We start from the raw sequence: 18,181 nt of genomic DNA, 5'->3' as shown, positions 1-18,181 counted from the left end.
ATTTGTGGGCCATCAAGTGTAGTACTAATGATAACAGGGTATAATTCCTACTCATCAAGAAAAACATATTTCAAATGGGAAGGGAGAGGTTTTAGTTCAGGTTTCTTGACCTCTGCAGGTTTTGATTCCTTAACTAATTTCACTACCTTCTTACTCTCTATAGGATCAAGTGCTTCAATAGCAAGAGCTTTTCCTATGCCGTCCACCTCTCTACTCCAAATACCTGCGTCACCTGCAGTAAATTCACCACAAAGAACTTCCTCCAAGGGATCCCTTGCAATAACCTGTGGTAAGCTATCTTCACAAATAACATCCATCACATCAATTACATCAATTAAACAACAATTTTCCTCTAGCATAGGACCTTAAAACCTTTCCTAAATTAAAAGTGATATTATCATCTCCAACAAAAAGGGTTAGTTTTCCATTTTTAACATCAATTATGGCTCCTATAGTATGGAGAAAAGGCCTACCTAAAATGATGGAAATTTGTGTATCCTCAGCCATGTCTAAAACAAAAAAATCAACAGGGATAAAAAATTTACCAGCTCTGACAGGGACATCCTCTAGAATACCTAAGGGGTATTGTAGGGAATATTTCAAGCATGCCACACTTGAGCCCCACTGTGATCATATACTTAAGCATGGTGGCATCCAAAGGGAAGGAAGCTAGAGCAAAAGAGTCGCCAACAAGTTTTAGGAACTTGTAAACCGTTCACAGGGTGAAGGTTACACCCCTTAACGATCCAGGAGATCGCTAACTCCAATAGGTCTGGAACCATGACTGGATGTTCGGGGATGAAGGTACAAATCCAACCTAAAGGAGATTGAACCTGCCCTAATAATAGGCCTCTACTTTATTCTTCTCGTATTCATGTGCGCTTTCTGACTAACATGCAATCATTAGATTAACCCTAAACCTGTTTAATCTATGTTGGTGAATATTAATGCACAAACAAATCTATTATTGACGATCACTTGAATTATAATCATATTAGCCTAAACAAGATTATTAATTATCTTATTAAGCGTGATTACAAGTACAAATTCTCTTTAAACCTGCAAGAGAGGGCGTGATCAAGCAATAACAATAATAATAAATCAAGCAACATAATATCAATCATCATCATAATAATCTCAATAAAGCATAGTAATAATAACAAGATCCTAGGCATGATACTAACAAGATTAATAACAAATCCTAGCATGTCACTAATCATTAAAGATCAAAGCTTTATCCCTAACATGACACTAACATGATATTAGGAAAGAAATAAGAAGCATCATAATAATATACATGATATTAAAAATTTTAGTTATTACCCTAAACATGATACTAGGAACAATATAACATCCTAACATGATACTAAGAATCAACAAAATAATTTAAGCATGATTTCTATATCAAAAGATCAATAAAACAATTAAAGTACTTACTTCGATGCCTCGTACCTCTTTCAAATAACAAAATACACACGTTAGTAACTTCAAGGAAAATAATAAATCAAACAATTAATTTAAATAATTGAAATAGGGATTTGGGACCAAACCCTCAGAAATATTAAACCTTTCACGTCTAGGGCGAAGGCAACTTCGAACTTGGCTAGGTGTGTCTAGAACTAATGTATGAGGAATTTTGTAAGAGGGAAGGTTTAGAAAAAGAATAGAGAGAAAGAAAGCTTCTAGCTTTTAGAGAGAGAATAGAGAGAGATGATGGTTGTGAATTCTTGATGATTGAAAACGGGGAGATACGACCCTTATTTATAGAAAAAATAGTCCAGAAACAAATCAAGTCGTATTCGGAATAAAACTAGCATCTGTCGCCAGGTGACAGACATTAGCGCCAGGCGACAGATGTTAGCGCCAGGCGACAGACTTTGTCGTTTGGCGCTAATTAAAAGATAAAACGCGTTTGTACGCGGAATCCTCTTCTTAATATGATTAAGCAAAAAATTCCGTGTTTATCAAATTAAAATCAGGTTTATCATAAAACACTTATTTTATTCCAAATAAAACTCATTAAAATATAATTACTAATCCTAATTCCTTTAGAATTTAAAAGAACCTTCCAAATATTCTAGAAAATTAAAATTAATCCTAATAACTTCAGGAATAATAATTAATAGGCCCTCCTCTAGATCATTAGGCCGCATATAAAATTCATTTCGAGCCCAATTTAGTATTTAGGCCATAACTTCTTCATTATTCATCGGAATTGGGCTTATAATATATCGTTAGAAAGCTCTTTTCAAACCCAATCCAATTACACTATTATTGGACCCTTATCATGGACCAAAATAAATTGGATTGACTATTTTCATAAATAGAGTATATAAAAGAAATATTTTCAAAAACAGAAAGAAAGATATGAAAAACATCCACATCACTAGACTTTTCACACTTTCACCTCGTTCGATAATCAAATGACATGAAAGGTATTCATCACTGGATTTTGGTTTTGGGGAGACACATTTGGGTGTCTATAGAAGCCCCAACTTTGACTGAGTTTGGAGAAACGCAAGTTTCGAAAACGAAAGTCAAAGTAGCGATAGGGACGGAGAATGATTTAGAACGTTCTGCGATCCTAAATCATTCTTGTAACGCCTATACCTGCAAACTGGCATTAGTTAAAACAGATAAAAGAGTTAAGAAACGCGTATCTTGCACCGTCGAGCACACATCTTTGAAGTAACCGATTTTGTTTGACGATCTTCCTCAAGCTAGGGGACATCGCCTGAAGACTGCTCCGCTTGTAGATGCCTTTAATTTCTGCTGTTTTAGTCTTCCACATCTTAGGGAACACCATTGAAGATAACTGCGTTTGTAGCCATCTTCTATTGTTTATGGCAACTCTCCACATCCTAGGGAACGTCGTCGAAGGTGACTGCTTGTAGCCATCTTTGGGGTTGCTATGACAATCTTCCACATCCTAGGGAACACCGTATATCATTGCTGCTACATCTCGAGCTATTTTCTTGAATCATGGTGGCAACCTTCCCAATCATAGAGAATGTCGTCGAAGACCGCCCATCTTGTGCCATCTTCTCAAATTTGGGTGACAACCTCCACAATCTTAGCGAACATCGTCGAAAACCGCCCATCTCGTGCCATCTTCTCAAATCTGGGTGACAACCTCCACGATCTTAGCGAACGTCGTCGAAGACCGCCCATCTCGTGCCATCTTCTTAAATCTAGGTGACAACCTCCACAATCTTAGCGAACGTCGTCGAAGACCGCCCATCTCGTGCCATCTTCTCAAATCTAGGGGACAACCTCCACAATTTTAGCAAACGTCATCAAAGACCGCCCATCTCATTCCATCTTCTCAAATTTAGTAATAATTTCCACCATTCTAGCGAAAACTATCAAAAACCGCTTCATCTCAAATCGTTCTTTTCTCAAATCAAATAATAACCTCCCCAATCATAGTGAAAGCTATCGAAGGCCGTTTCATCTCGAACCATCCTTCTCAAATCTAAGCGAGAGACTCTTTTGGAGCCTTCTGTTGAAAGTTTCTTCATCTTGAATCTTCAAATCTTCTTGTCCTTACTTTTAGGAGTAATCAACCTTTCTAGCTTTGGGAAGAATTTTATCTTAAGATTCTTTGATCTTCAAGTCAATCTTTGTAGAAATCTCCATCCTAGGGATCCTTTGTGATTATAATCAATCACTACTCAAATTAGTTTTCAAATTCGCTTAATCAATATGCAGTCGATAATTTGATCGTCATCAGGCCGATCATCAATCAAGATCGTAATCGGGCCGACTACTAATCAAATATCTATCAATTGCTCAAATGTTCTTCAAAAAGGCTCGAAATCAAAGTCGTGAGACCATCGAAGGCCGGCGCGAAAAAATCAAAGCCGTCGCGCAGCAACAGGTCTGTCGCGCCGCGTCAAATGCGCCAAGGTGTATCGTCCTGCATCGAGGTGCATCCTGCTGCATTGTGCTTTAATCCAAGTCCGAGCTTTTTTGCTCATTCATTTGTGCTCAATCCAATTTCCTGTGATTGTACCTGCATCTAAATTCTTGGACTATAGGACTTTGCTCATGTTTGTAATTATCTTAGGGTTGACCTAAGGCTCGGTGTTACTCAACTTAATGTGATATAACATGACATGACTCAATGTGCATGACTCGTGTGTGCATTGTATTATGATGTGCTTGACTCAAAATGCAGAAAAGCAAAAAATTTCCGTCATTTTTGTGGAGGGTACCGACTTTCTCCCAACAAAGAAAGACGCAAAAAAGGTAAAAATGAAGTGTTTGAGGTGCATGTTGAATGAACTTAGTCGAATGTATGCATTGATGTTGTATCTCATAGTGCGAGGATTAATTCATCCTATGCTATCTTAATTGTTGACTTGATGATGCAAGTATTTAGGTAACTTAGGCACAGAGGCTAAGCACTTCATACTTTGTGATGTAATAATGAGTGAGTGATGAAGGACGACTCTAAGATGACGAGGCATGCTTCAACGTCGTGTTGAGATTTCATGAAAAAAGGTTCCTAAGGGGAGGATTATTTGTCTATGTATCTGTGATATGTGTGAAAGTGACACTAAAGCTAGGCTGCAAAGCCTAATGGTATGGAAAAATTATTTCAAGAAGAGTCAAATGATGGTGACTCTTACGCTAGGTAAGCTAATGATGTAGGGATCAAGCCCACAAGTCTAGCTCTAAATGGAAAGGGATGAGCGTTGGAAATTCCTTGATATGATCATGCATGAATGTATATATATGAATGATTGCATTTTATTACGGCCGCAACCCCAATGTGAGGTTGCCTACGTATCCGTTAGGAATCAGGTCGAACATAGCTCTAACCAAACCTCGCACAAGTGTGTGTATACCTCAAAGAGGTTTTTTAAGGGTTATAACGTGGTTAGGCTAAAGGTTGAAGAAGAAGGGGATAAAGGCTCAAGACCCTAGATAAGCCCCCAAGGTGTGCAACCTAGCTTTTGAAATCTTTATATTTTTATGCTTGAGGTTTCCTCACTTTTTTAACTCTCTTTCTTTTGTTTATTTTTTTGCTCTCTCTTTTTGCTTTTGCATTGTTTGATAAGTGTTGGCAATCCCGATCATGCGATCTATCACTCACTTGGCATTCATGTTTCTTAGGCACGATACCTAACACTCGATAAGAGACGCAATCTGAGACGTGTTCATATCAAAGACATGTTCATATCAATGACATTGGAATACTTGCCCTTTTGCACACTTTTATATTGTTATTGCTTCTTCTTCTTCTTCTTCTTTTTTTTTTAAAAAAAGTTTAATTTTGGGTTCTATGTAAAATCACTCAAGCTTTTGTTCTTTGAAAATTGAATAAATTGCACACCATCCCATTCCAAGGTTAGGTAGATGTGGGTTAAATAAAGAAAGGTCTGTCGTCAGACAAGGCTCAAAGTGGTTTATCAAGAAAGAATTGTATATTTGAAGGGTGAAAGGTAATATGATAGGCTACAAGGGGTGCCTCAAATCATTAGTATACCTTGTGCTCAATTCGACATGGATTTTATTTTTTTGTGCAATGCACTGATCATATGCAAGGAAATAAATGCTCATTTTATTTAAAAAGTGAAGGGTGAAAAAATCAAACTCTATGAAATAAATCTAAGGAGGATGAAGGGTACCTATGCTAGACTTGTTGGGGAAGGGTTTGAAAAAAAGAAGAAGAAAGCATGAAATCTTGGTGAGAAGCTTGGTTTGTGCATTTGTTTCATCATTACCCTTTTTTGTTTGTCAATCACATGACTCAAACTCGATTCAACATGCGTGGATGGGAAAAGAGTGTAGTGAGGTGAATGATGTATGGAGGAAGCATGTAAGATGAAGGAATGTGAATGTAGAAAGTGTTTAAGAAGGAAAGTGTGAGATATGTATAGAAAGGTGATGTAGATAGAGAGATATGGAAAAATTAGGAATAGAGTGGACCCCCAACTCAAATGACGGAAAGAACGACTCATGCATGAACCTAAGACATGGTCAGGGTGACATATGTACAAAGTGTGTGCTAATACTAGTGAGTGTAGGTGACATGTTTGACTCGTGTCATGACCATGGGACTAGGCTATGTGACTAGACTAAATATGACTATTGTCATTAATAAACTGATTAATTAGACTCGTCGTGAAGACTCGAGCAAAAATATGGACTGTCGCCAGACGCCAAAGACCAGTGCCAGACGACAACATTGTCGCCTGGCGCTAATGACTAGCGCATGCCGCTACAGTCCAGACTTCTGCGCCATTGCTGGAACATTGGTCTGGAACTGTTTCCAGTATTTTTACTTCAAAAGGACAAGCCTAAAGTCGTACTAAGTCAAGTTTGATCAATTTATTTAGACTTTAATAATTTATTAATTTATTAATTAATTTAGCAAAGTCCTTTAGTCATTAATTAGTTCATTTAAACTCATTCACAAGTCAGACAAACGGTTAGTGGAAACACATATAGGTTATGCACAAACAAATAATGCACAAGTAGTCAAGTAAGCACAATATGATGCAATGAGTTTGCAACCTAACCATGGCTCTAGTTCTCTAAAGTTGAGGATATGGGTTTGTAATACCCCGTATTTTTGAAACGTATTTTCTAATTAATTAATTAATTAGTATTTTCTAAAAAGGGTATTTTAAGTAATTTATTTTTCTATTTGAATTTTGGAGCCAAAATGATATTTGAATTTTGGCGCCAAAAGTATTTTAAAACTCAATTATTATTTTTGGATTTTGGATAAGATTTATTATCCATTTTTTTTATTTTAAAAATCGGCTTATTTATATATATTTCGGATATTTTAATTAAACAAAATTATATTTTATTATTTATTTAAAAGGGCCGAAAATCCTAAATTATTAACTATGATTTTTGGATTTTCTATGTGTAGAAAATCTGATTATCTTAGTTATTTTATTTAGTGAATAATTGGAATTTTATTGATTAATTATTTTATACAATAAATATTATTTACACAATTATTTTTAATTCCTTAAAACTAGCAAATTAATTCCCTAAATATCTAAAGCCACCATGATGGATTTTTGGGTGACTTATTTTGGTAAACTATATTTTTAATTATCTCCTTAAAATCTCTTATTTTCCTTAATTCTATTTCTCCATCTTTTTAATATCTAATCATCATATTTTCTTGCCATTCATTCTTTTTAATTATTCCCCAAGTAATTCCAATGTCCTTATTATTTTTCATGACATACATACATTCCATATTCAATTATACACAATCACCTTAATATCCAAACTTTCCTTAATTCTTTTACTCACTTCTCCAAGTAATCTCTTAAACCCTATTTGCCATAATTCTTCCCACATTCTCTTGCCATAATTCTTGCATGAGCTAGCCTATAAATACCCCTTCATACCTCTCATATTCTTCACACCAAAACCCAATTCTCTTCTTCTCTCTTATTCTTCTTTTCCCTAAACCTTTTCATACTTTTCTTCTCCTCTTTTCATTCAAATATTATCCCGTATACGTTTGAAGCCAGTTTTCGGGCACTTCTGATCAGTTTTTGGGGTATAGATGTTTCACAAAAGATTGTTTCTCTCAAAAAATCCTTGAGGTTAGGCTCAAGAATCACCCAATTCGGAGTTATATTGAAGGTGTTATAGCCTCTGCAAGTTCTGCCTATTCTTTCCAACGAAAATTCAATTCTCTTTAATCCTATTCTTTTATTTTCTTCATGGTTAGTTTTCTAAAATACAAATACCTATTTTAAAGCTATAATTTTATATTAAAGTATTATTTTAAAAGAGTTTTATAGTCCATGCACATTAGATTTGAGTTTATGATAACCTTATGGTTATGTTATTTGCAAGGTGTATTCGTGATTGAACTTTGAAAGTGTGAAGTGTTGATTGATATTCGGATCAAGGTTCTTGAGGTTCTTTTTGTGTGGTTTTTCTAGCAAGGATCAAGGTACGTTTAGGTGGCTAGATACCTTTGAAAGTGATTGGTTTGAATAACATGTTTTACATGATTTGATTGGTGATTGAATTAAACTGATTTGAATTATGATTTTGAAATAAATTATATTTGAAGGTATTGGTTTTAATAAAAGTATTTTGAATGATTGATTTTTAAATCATGTTTTGAATGGTTTGAATTACTTATCATGTTTAAATAAAGGAATTGATTTTAAAAGGTTTGTTGAATTAAATAAAAGGTTTTTCAAGGAAGAGTTATTGATTTTGAAAAGTTATTAATATGAGATTTTATTCTCAAGTATCCATTTAAAAGGTTTTGATTTTCAAAGTATGTGGAATTATTAAAAAGGAGTTTGAATTATATTGGAATTTACTGGATATTAAAAGGATTTATTGAACCATTAAATTATTGTTATTATTAATGCTTTATAAGCATGTTTGTTATCCCACTATGCGGATTTGGTTTATTGATAAGGCCTTGGACTTTGTATGACCGGGTCTTTTCTCAAGAATAGCCTTGTAATATAAGGAGACTAGCTTGGGGGGTGTCCACACTTGGGTGAGGAATTGGATTAAAAGAAATTGGTTCTTAATAAAGGAATTGTTTTATTAACTATTAATTTGAATATTTAATCATTGGAATCGGTTTTGGAATAATGAGTTTGAAATTATTGGATTAATTATTGGAATTGATTTTTAAAAGCATGTTTGCAAATAAATTGAGTTTACATTATCTTGCACTTAGCATATTTTGCTAATCCGTATTTCTTATTTGTTTTGGTTCGCCCTGTTTACCGTAATGGTAAACAGTATTGACTATTTTTAGGTGGAGTCAATAATTGAGCATATGGAGTCCCGGGAATGGTTTCACCTAGATTAGGAAGTGTTGGTCTTGTGTCTTTATTTTGAGTACTCATAACAATGTTACTATTTTTATAAGTATTAATAAAAGAAAGTTGAGTTTCCGCTACAAGTTTTGTTATTGAGTTAAGTATTTTGAGTAGCCTTGCGTAATCACGCGGCGGTAATACGCCTAAATCTATCTCTACGGTATAGTTATACGTATTATACTAGTATTTCCGTAGAAGGAGATTTCGGGGTGTTATAGGGTTAGTCAAAGAGGGTCCATGGTTATGAGTCCGGATGCACCACGCGGAAGCCTTACCTTTGGAAGGGTTGGCGCGAGTGGATGGGACCCCGCGAGTTAAACTCGCTTCCACGGTTTTGTGAATTCAACAAACTCGGATGTACCCTTCGTTGCCAGGAGCGTTCGATGGGGTAGATGGAGCGTGAATTCCCAGGAGGTTATGGCCATCTGTAGAACACATATGGGTTTTAGAAAAACGGGAAAAACTCAATCAGGAAGTAAAACCGAGCAAACAGTACTAGAAACTAGTCGAAACAAGAAGGTAGATTTCTGGCTCGGTATTGGAAGAATTCAGCGCGAGAAAATAGCGTCTGTCCCCAGACGATGGAACTGTCGCCAGACGACAATTATTGCCGCCAGGTGACAAAGCCATCACTTGGCGATGATGCTGTTTTCTCAGCGCTAATTCTTACATGCCTCGGCAGCTTTTTGTTCTTGAATTTTCCAATTTTTCGCAGTGTTATTTCGACTTTAGTTATGAAAGATATTTCCTTAATTTCCTATGTGTAAAAATCCTATGTTTTTGACGCATTTCGGATGGTCTTTCCAATGCAGACCTTTTTATGCACATGCCACGGTGTTAATCAAAATTACGCACATGAAATACTTAGAACTTTTCGAGTCTCATCCACTCATTCTAAATCGTTGCCAAAATAAATTTTAGGAATTAAAATAGAAATCCTCCCAGTGGAGTCGCCAAAAAACTATAGGGAATATTTCAAGCATCCCACACTTGAGCCCCACTGTGATCATACACTTAAGCATGGTGGCGTCCAAAGGGAAGAAAGCTAGAACAAAAGAGTCGCCAACAAGTTTTAGGAACTTGTAAACCGTTCACAAGGTGAAGGTTACACCCCATAACGATCCAGGAGATCGTTAACTCCAATAGGTCTGGAACCATGACTGGATGTTCGGGGATGAAGGTACAAATCCAACCTAAAGTAGATTGAACTTGCCCTACTAAAAGGCCTCTACTTTATTCTTCTCGTATTCATGTGCGCTTTCTGACTAACATGCAATCATTAGATTAACCCTAAACCTGTTTTGGTTGAATATTAATGCACAAACAAATTTATTATTGGTGATCACTTGAATTATAATCATATTAACCTAAACAAGATTATTAATTATCTTATTAAGTGTGATTACAAGTACAAATTCTCTTTAAACCTGCAAGAGAGGGCGTGATCAAGCAATAATAATAATAATAATAAATCAAGCAACATAATATCAATCATCATCATAATAATCTCAATAAAGCATAAAAATAATAGCAAGATCCTAGGCATGATACTAACAAGATTAATAACAAATCCTAGCATGTCACTAATCATTAAAGATCAAAGCTTTATCCCTAACATGACACTAACATGATATTAGGAAAGAAATAAGAAGCATCATAATAATATACATGATATTAAAAATTTTAGTTATTACCCTAAACATGATACTAGGAACAATATAACATCCTAACATGATACTAAGAATCAACAAAATAATTTAAGCATGATTTCTATATCAAAAGATCAATAAAAAAATTAAAGTACTTACTTCGATGCCTCGTACCTCTTTCTAATAACAAAAATACACACGTTAGTAACTTCAAGGAAAATAATAAATCAAACAATTAATTTAAATAATTAAAATAGGGATTTGGGACCAAACCCTCATAAATATTAAACCTTTCACGTCTAGGGCGAAGGCAACTTCGAACTTGGCTAGGTGTGTCTAGAACTAATGTATGAGGAATTTTGTAAGAGGGAAGGTTTAGAAAAAGAATAGAGAGAGAGAAAGCTTCTAGCTTTTAGAGAGAGAATAGAGAGAGATGATGGTTGTGAATTCTTGATGATTGAAAATGGGGAGATACGACCCCTATTTATAGAAAAAATAGTCCAGAAACAAATCAAGTCCTATTCGGAATAAAACTGGCATCTATCGCCAGGCAACAGACTCTGTCGTTTGGCGCTAATTAAAAGATAAAACGCGTTGGTACGCGGAATCCTCTTGTTAATATGATTAAGCAGAAAATTCCGTGTTTATCAAATTAAAATCAGGTTTATCATAAAACACTTATTTTATTCCAAATAAAATCTTTAAAATATAATTACTAATCCTAATTCCTTTAGAATTCAAAAGAACCTTCCAAATATTCTAGAAGATTAAAATCAATCCTAATAACTTCAGGAATAATAACTAATAGGCCCTCCTCTAGATCATTGGGCCGCATATAAAATTCATTTCGAGTTCAATTTAGTATTTAGGTCATAACTTCCTCATTATTCATCGGAATTGGGCTTATAATATATCTTGCAAAGCTCTTTTCAAGCCCAATCCAACTACACTATTATTGGAACCTTATCATGGACCAAACTAAATTGGACTGACTATTTTCATAAATAGAGTATATAAAAAAAATATTTTCAAAAACAGAAAGAAAGATATGAAAAACATCCACATCACTAGACTTTTCACATTTTCACCTCGTTCGATAATCAAATGACATGAAAGGTATTCATCACTGGGTTTTGGTTTTGGGGAGACACATTTGGGTGTCTACAGGTATTTAACAGAACGGTCTTCCATTTGTAAAGTAATGTTAGTAACTTTTAAATCACCCATGTTAAGTTTAGAACACATAGACGATGGCTTGCCACTAACACTAGCACCCAAATCACACAATACTTTATCAATGAAGACATTAACGATATGACAAGGGATAGAAAAACTACCAGGATCCTTTAATTTAGGAGGGGATTTATTTTGCAATAAAGCACTACATTCCTCTGTAAAAGGCTACAGTTTCTACCTCATCAAAGGCCCTTTTCCTAGTCAAAATATCTTTAATAAATTTAGCATATGCAGGAACCTGAGTGATTAAATCAGTGAAAGGAACTGTTACCTGCAGATTTTACACAACCTCCAAGAACTTACCAAATTGCTTATCAAATTTACTCTTCAAATGTCTATTAGGGAATGGAAGTTTGATGACTGGGCCCTGCACATCTCCAACCTTGTCCTGAGATTTACCCTGCAAAGAAATATTAGAAGAATTAGTTTTCTCCTGTAGCCCTACAGGGTTAGTAACATTAGCACTTGGTACAAGGGAATCGGGATTAGCAATTGTTGTTGTAACAGGTTCATCATCTTTGGGCGTAGAAGGCCCATCATAGTGTGAACCACTCCTTAGAGTAATTGCATTAGCATGATCCGTAGGGTAGATCGGTTGCGATGGTAGGGCTCCCTATAGGCGGGTTTGTAGAGTAGAGGAAATCTGCGTAATTTGATTATCCATAATTTTATTATGAGCTAAGATCGAATCAATTTGTGCATCCTTACCCTCCATGTGCTTTTGCATATATGATAGCATCGCTCTAATTTCTAACAAGGTAGGGTCAAAAGATAGAGGAGTTTGTGATTGGGTTTTCTGACCAGAGTTAGGATGGTAATAAATCTGCTGTGGTGGTGGTTGTTGTTGTGGTTGTTGTGGAGGTGGAGGGTTTTTGCACATTGGTACTCCGGTAGGAAAGATATGGATGGTTCCAGAGGCCAGGATTATAAGTGTTGGAGTATGGATTATTTTGCCTATAGGTTTGGAAGGCATTAACTTGCTCCATGGAACTCCTATAATCTTTCTCCCAATGTCCTACAATTCCACAATTTTCACAAAAAGCTTCATTAGAACTATTAACAGCAGAAACAGTAGCTATAGAAGTAGGATTAGCAGTACTAAGATTATCTAATTTCTTGCTAATTGAAGTTAATTGAGCTTGCAAAAAGGATACTGAATCGACATTATGTTTGCCTCTGTTTGCAAAGCCTCTAGGATTCCCGTATTGGGAATTGTGAATTGCCATCTCTTCGATAACTTGACCTACATCATCTACATTAAGATTCATAAATCTACCATTAGCTAGCTGCAGAATCTAAAATTGTTCTGGATGAATTTTCAATCCCATTGTAAAAGGCTTGGATTTACTGCCACTGTGCTAAATTATGATGGGGACATTCTCTCTACAGATCCTTGAATCTTTCCCAAGCCTCATATAAAGTTTCTTCTGGCTCTTGGGCAAAGTTTTGAATTGCACTCCTCAATAAAGCTGTCCTCTCTGTAGGGTACTATTTATTATAGAAATTCAAAGCAAGAGTCTCTCAGTCGGTAATACCAAGTGCAGTTCTATTCAACCCATTATACCACAATTTAGTTTTAACACATAAAGAAAAGGGAAAAAGAATCTCCCTGATTTGGTCTTGCGTGACCCCAGCTTGCCTAATGGTATTGCAATACTAGCAGAGATCTACAATATGAAGATTATGGTCTTCACCCTTAGCTCCACTAAATTGCTTTCTTTCGATCATCGTGATAAACTCGGATTTGATCTCGAATTGCACTCCCTTGAGATCTAGAGTAGGGGTAAGATGTGGAAAATTCGTCAAGGACGGCTGCGAATAATCGCTGAACTTGCGAGGTGGAGGAGCTGTCATCTCTGATTCTGGTTCTGAAGAAGCCTCCGAATCACTTGAATCGGATAGAGGGTCCCTAAGAATATTGCTCCCTGAACTTACCAGTATTTGTTTGTAAAGATTCTTCTGTCTATGAAAAGAGCGCTCGATCTCAGGATCGAATGGGATATAACCTGATCTAGAACACATGGGCATAAACAAAGAACTAAACAACAAATATGAGAATTGCCTCAAAGAACTTGCGTTCTCTGAGACAAAAGGGAATAATCTAGACTACAAAAGCAATCAGAAATAAAAATAAAACCGTCTCCCCGGCAACGGTGCCAAATTTTGACAGGATAAAGTCGTATCTCCTAATCAAAATAATTACCTAAGTCCTCTAACTAAAGTAGATAGGGAAGTAGGGTCGAACCACAAGGAAACAAGTCAATTTATTCCAAATTAATTAAAATAATCTAAATTATTAAGTAACCGATTTATTGTTATGAAAAGAATTAAACTAATGAGATTAAAGTATAAGGAGAAATCAAATAATAAAAGCCTAGAGTATATGTTCACCAATAAACAATATTCTAGGTTAAAACATATAATCAATCATCAATGCAATAATTAATCAGATCATAAAGGGCTTTCGCTACGTATTACAATCACATAATTAATCTACCGGTATTAAATCGCATATCTTGAATATTGACTTAACCATTTATAAATTAACCTGCCCATTGAAATTGAGCCTAAATATCAATTCTCATCTCTCGAATTTCGAATCAATATTGCATAACTCATACAATTAAACCAGGCCTAATCTAATTGCATAGCATTAAATCAATCAATAGGAAATTAATCAACCATTGATAATTAACAATAATAAATTACCCCTTCATATTATTTATGGATCCCCACAACCCTAGAAAATAATCTACTCACACATAATTAAATCTAAACTAATCAAAGCAATTAAACAAAACATGATGAATAAAAGGAAATAAATTACTGAAAATAAAAGGGAAGAAATCGTTACCAAAATTAACGGAAATAATGAATTGTATAAAAGCTAAGAGTTGTAGAGAGAGAAACAAGAAGTCTAAGCTTAAGAGAGAATTTAGCTAATGAAAGAGATAATTGTATCAAGGCTAAACAAAACGTGTTTATACAAAGCTTTAAAATCATAATTAGAAACTAAGTAAAAATCGTCAGAAATCAACTCCAAAACACACGCCCGGTCGGGCGCGCCTTTTTCTTCATGAGAGTTTCTCTCGCGCCCGGTCGGGCGCGAGCTCGGGCGAAGGATGCTTCCTCCTTCTCCGACCCGCCCGGTCGTACTTGCCTCAGGGCAAGGGCTCACCGATCAGGTGGTAATTCTTGGGCACCTCTTGGACTCTCGTTTGGGCTAATAACTTGGCCCAAATGCTAATTTCCTCTTTAGGGCTTTACTCACTCGGTTCAATGCCTCATTTTCTTCTAAGTCGAGCCCACTACTAAAATTCGGCCAAATTGCGACCGTCTTTGACGGTCGCAGATTATAGTCAAAACGGTCGCAATTATTAATTGCGACCGTCAACGGTCGTAAGGTGATGGTCGTAATTCACGTGGTCGCAAAAAATCATTATTGCGACTGTTTGGCGGTCGCAGATTTTTTGCGACAGTTTTTATTATTTTCAACGACTGTTTAGAAAACGGTCGCAAAAATTAAAAATTGCGACAGGTAATATCAGCGGTCGCAATTTTTAGAATTAGCGACCGCCATAAGCCGTCGCTAAAATTTAAAAAAAATAATAAAAAAAAAAAAGAAAAATCATGCTACTGTACTACGCATCTAGCCTCACACCACCGAAACCACTTTTGCCCACTACCACTGCCAACCCAAACCACCTTTACCCCACCACTTCTGCCCACCCTAACCACGAAAACCCACCGCAACTCACCTAAAACCACTTAACCCACCGCCAACCCAAACCACCTTTACCCACCACAACTCCCCACCCTAACTAGTAAATCAACCGCCGCTCACCTGAAACCACCTCAGCCCAGCGCCGCTCACCCGAAACCACCTCACCCCACCGCCGCCCACAAAATTAAAAAAAAATTAAGAAAATTACCCACAAAATCAGAAATAAAATTATACAATAATTATGCAAATTACAAAAAATTACCCATAAATCAAAAATAAAACAATAACATAGATCTTTCAAAAATTATAAACTAAAATTACAATAAAACAACACAAATCAGAAATAAAACAATATTATAGATCTTTCAAAATTAAAAACTAAAATTACAATAAAACAATTGTACATAATCTGAAATTAGAAACAATAAATATAGATCAACAACATAACCTAAATTAAATATTAGATCTAGAAGTTTTTTTTTTAAAAAAAAAAAAATTATCAAATCTAGAAAACCTTGACTTCTCTTAGGCTCGTTCTTGTAACGGTGGAGGTCTTGTTACGGTGGAGCTTCCGATTGAGCCAAAGCTTGAATGAGCAGCGATTTTGGCTTCTTATTCTTCAATTCTCAAGTGCTTTGCTTCATTTTCAGCAATGAAATTAAGAGAATTAGGAGATGAGAGTAAAAGAGGAGGGGCGTGAGAAGGATAGAGTGGAGATAAGGAAAATGGAGGAAGAGGGTCGGTTGAGAAGAGAGAGAGAGAGAGAGAGGAAAAAGAAGAGGAAAGAAATCGGAGATGAAACAGAAGGAGAAGGGGAAGCAGATCAGGGAAAGAAGAAGAGGAAAGAGAGAGAGGGAAGAGGAAAGAGGCGTGAGAAGAAAGAGAGATGAAAAAATGAGAGAGGGAAAGTGGAGCGGCTGTACATAACATTAGGGTTAGGGTGTGTCCCTCTTTCATATTATCTTTTTTAAAAAAAAAAAAAAAAAACTTTTGCGACAGGCAATAGCGGTCGTAATTTTGCGACCGACCCTCAAACGGTCGCAATTGTAGAAATTTGCGACCGCTACTAACGGTCGCAACAGCATTATTTTTATTTTGAATAATTTTTGACATATATTTTATTTTAAATAATTATTTAAATACCTTTGCGACCGTTTTATGACCCAAAAACGGTCGCAAATCTGCGACCGCTTTAAAAACGGTCGCAAATCTGCGACCGCATTCAAAACGGTCGCAAATTTTATATTTTGCGACCGTTTTCAAGACGGTCGTAGAAAAACGGTCGCAAATTGGCCGAATTTTAGTAGTGGCCCTTAATCACTGGTTTGATGACTCTAACCGGCCTTGAGCTACGAAATATGGTCAATATCTTCTAGTACTCGTAGTGGCTCCAATAACTCCGGGAAAATGCTCCAAATCCGCAATTTCCTACAAAACACTATCAAAACTACGAAAACACTAGAAAACACATATTAGTAATAAAATTTGCTCTAAAGAGCCAAAAATTCTCTTAATTATGACCAAAGGACGGGGGTAAATCACTATATAAAATAGACATATCACTACTCCATTTACTCAATTCTTAGCCATAATTTTGTTTTTTCAATTTCGTTTTACGTACTGTATTTTAATTTTGATTTTATAATTTAAGTTTTAAATTGTTTAATATTTCTCTTGTGTTGGTATATCTTCTTCTTTCTTTATAATTATTCTTGGATTGTTTATTGTGCTATCATTTTAGAATAATAACATGTAACAATGGTTTTTTGATTATTTGGGTTTTGTTTGTGAAATTTGTTGGTTTTTTTCCTACTTTAATCAAATGTGTGTTACAATTTGATTTGACTTTATTTCTCCCTTTTTTTCATTTTTATTAGTTTCGACTTTTTTTTGTTGTTGTTGAAAGATGGTTTCCTCTCCTAGTTTTATTTTTCTTCTTACACTATTTGAAAAATTTTACACAAATTTTTTTTATTTCATTGTACGATCATCGATCGAATATGGAATGGTGATTTGATTGTGTTTTTATGTATTTTTTTAGAAAAGTGTTTTTTATATAATTTGATTGTTTGTTGATTGCTTAATTTTGTGAGAATTTATTTGATTTTTCCCCTTTTTCTAACAGGGTTTTTAATTGAATTTTAAAAATTTGGTTTTCTATGCAAATTATGATTTTTGCGAGTAGGTGTTAAAAATAGCTAATAATATATTTTGATTGATTTTTCCTAATTAAATATGAAAATGATGGATTTTGGGAATTTTATTTTCATGTTTAATTATGTTAAAACGTGCATCGCACGGGACCAACCTAGTAAGAAAACTACTTCATTACCCTTACTAACTCTTTTCTGGCCTCCGGTTCCTTCCCCCACCCCCATCCCTTTCATTAAGGGTAAAAAAGTCTTTTAATCCCTTATATTTATCCTCATCCCTTTTTTTTTTTAAAGAAATATTTATCCTCATCCCTTATACCACTAAGAATTTGAGAGGGATCACTAACTTTTTGCATCCTTATCTCCCCACCCCCTTTATTATTATGCTCATCCCTCTAAATAAAACAAAAGAATACTTTAATCGATCCCCTTTTATCCCTACTCCTCTTTTATCCCTCTAAACAAATAATTTGTATACTACTATAGAGCAACATTGGTTGCCCATTTAAGGTGAGATCAAGAGAGAGAAAAATAACAAATGTTGTTTCTATCTATACTACTATAGAGAAAAATAACAAG

The 18,181-nt window shown here is 35.3% G+C and overlaps 1 non-coding gene across 1 annotated transcript; it reads left to right on the top strand.

Moving 5' to 3' along the window:
* Positions 1-13,085: 13,085 nt before the first annotated feature.
* LOC145573468 (small nucleolar RNA R71) lies at positions 13,086-13,192 on the top strand. The gene has a single exon (XR_014097486.1). It is a non-coding gene; the product is annotated as a small nucleolar RNA R71 (small nucleolar RNA).
* The last annotated feature ends 4,989 nt before the right edge of the window (positions 13,193-18,181 follow it).

Source organism: Chenopodium album, chromosome 12 (assembly GCF_948465745.1).
Source record: "Chenopodium album chromosome 12, dcCheAlbu1.1, whole genome shotgun sequence".
Taxonomy (NCBI): domain Eukaryota; kingdom Viridiplantae; phylum Streptophyta; class Magnoliopsida; order Caryophyllales; family Amaranthaceae; genus Chenopodium; species Chenopodium album.
Note: the sequence above shows the minus strand (reverse complement) of the source record. Positions and strands in the feature narration are given on the sequence as shown.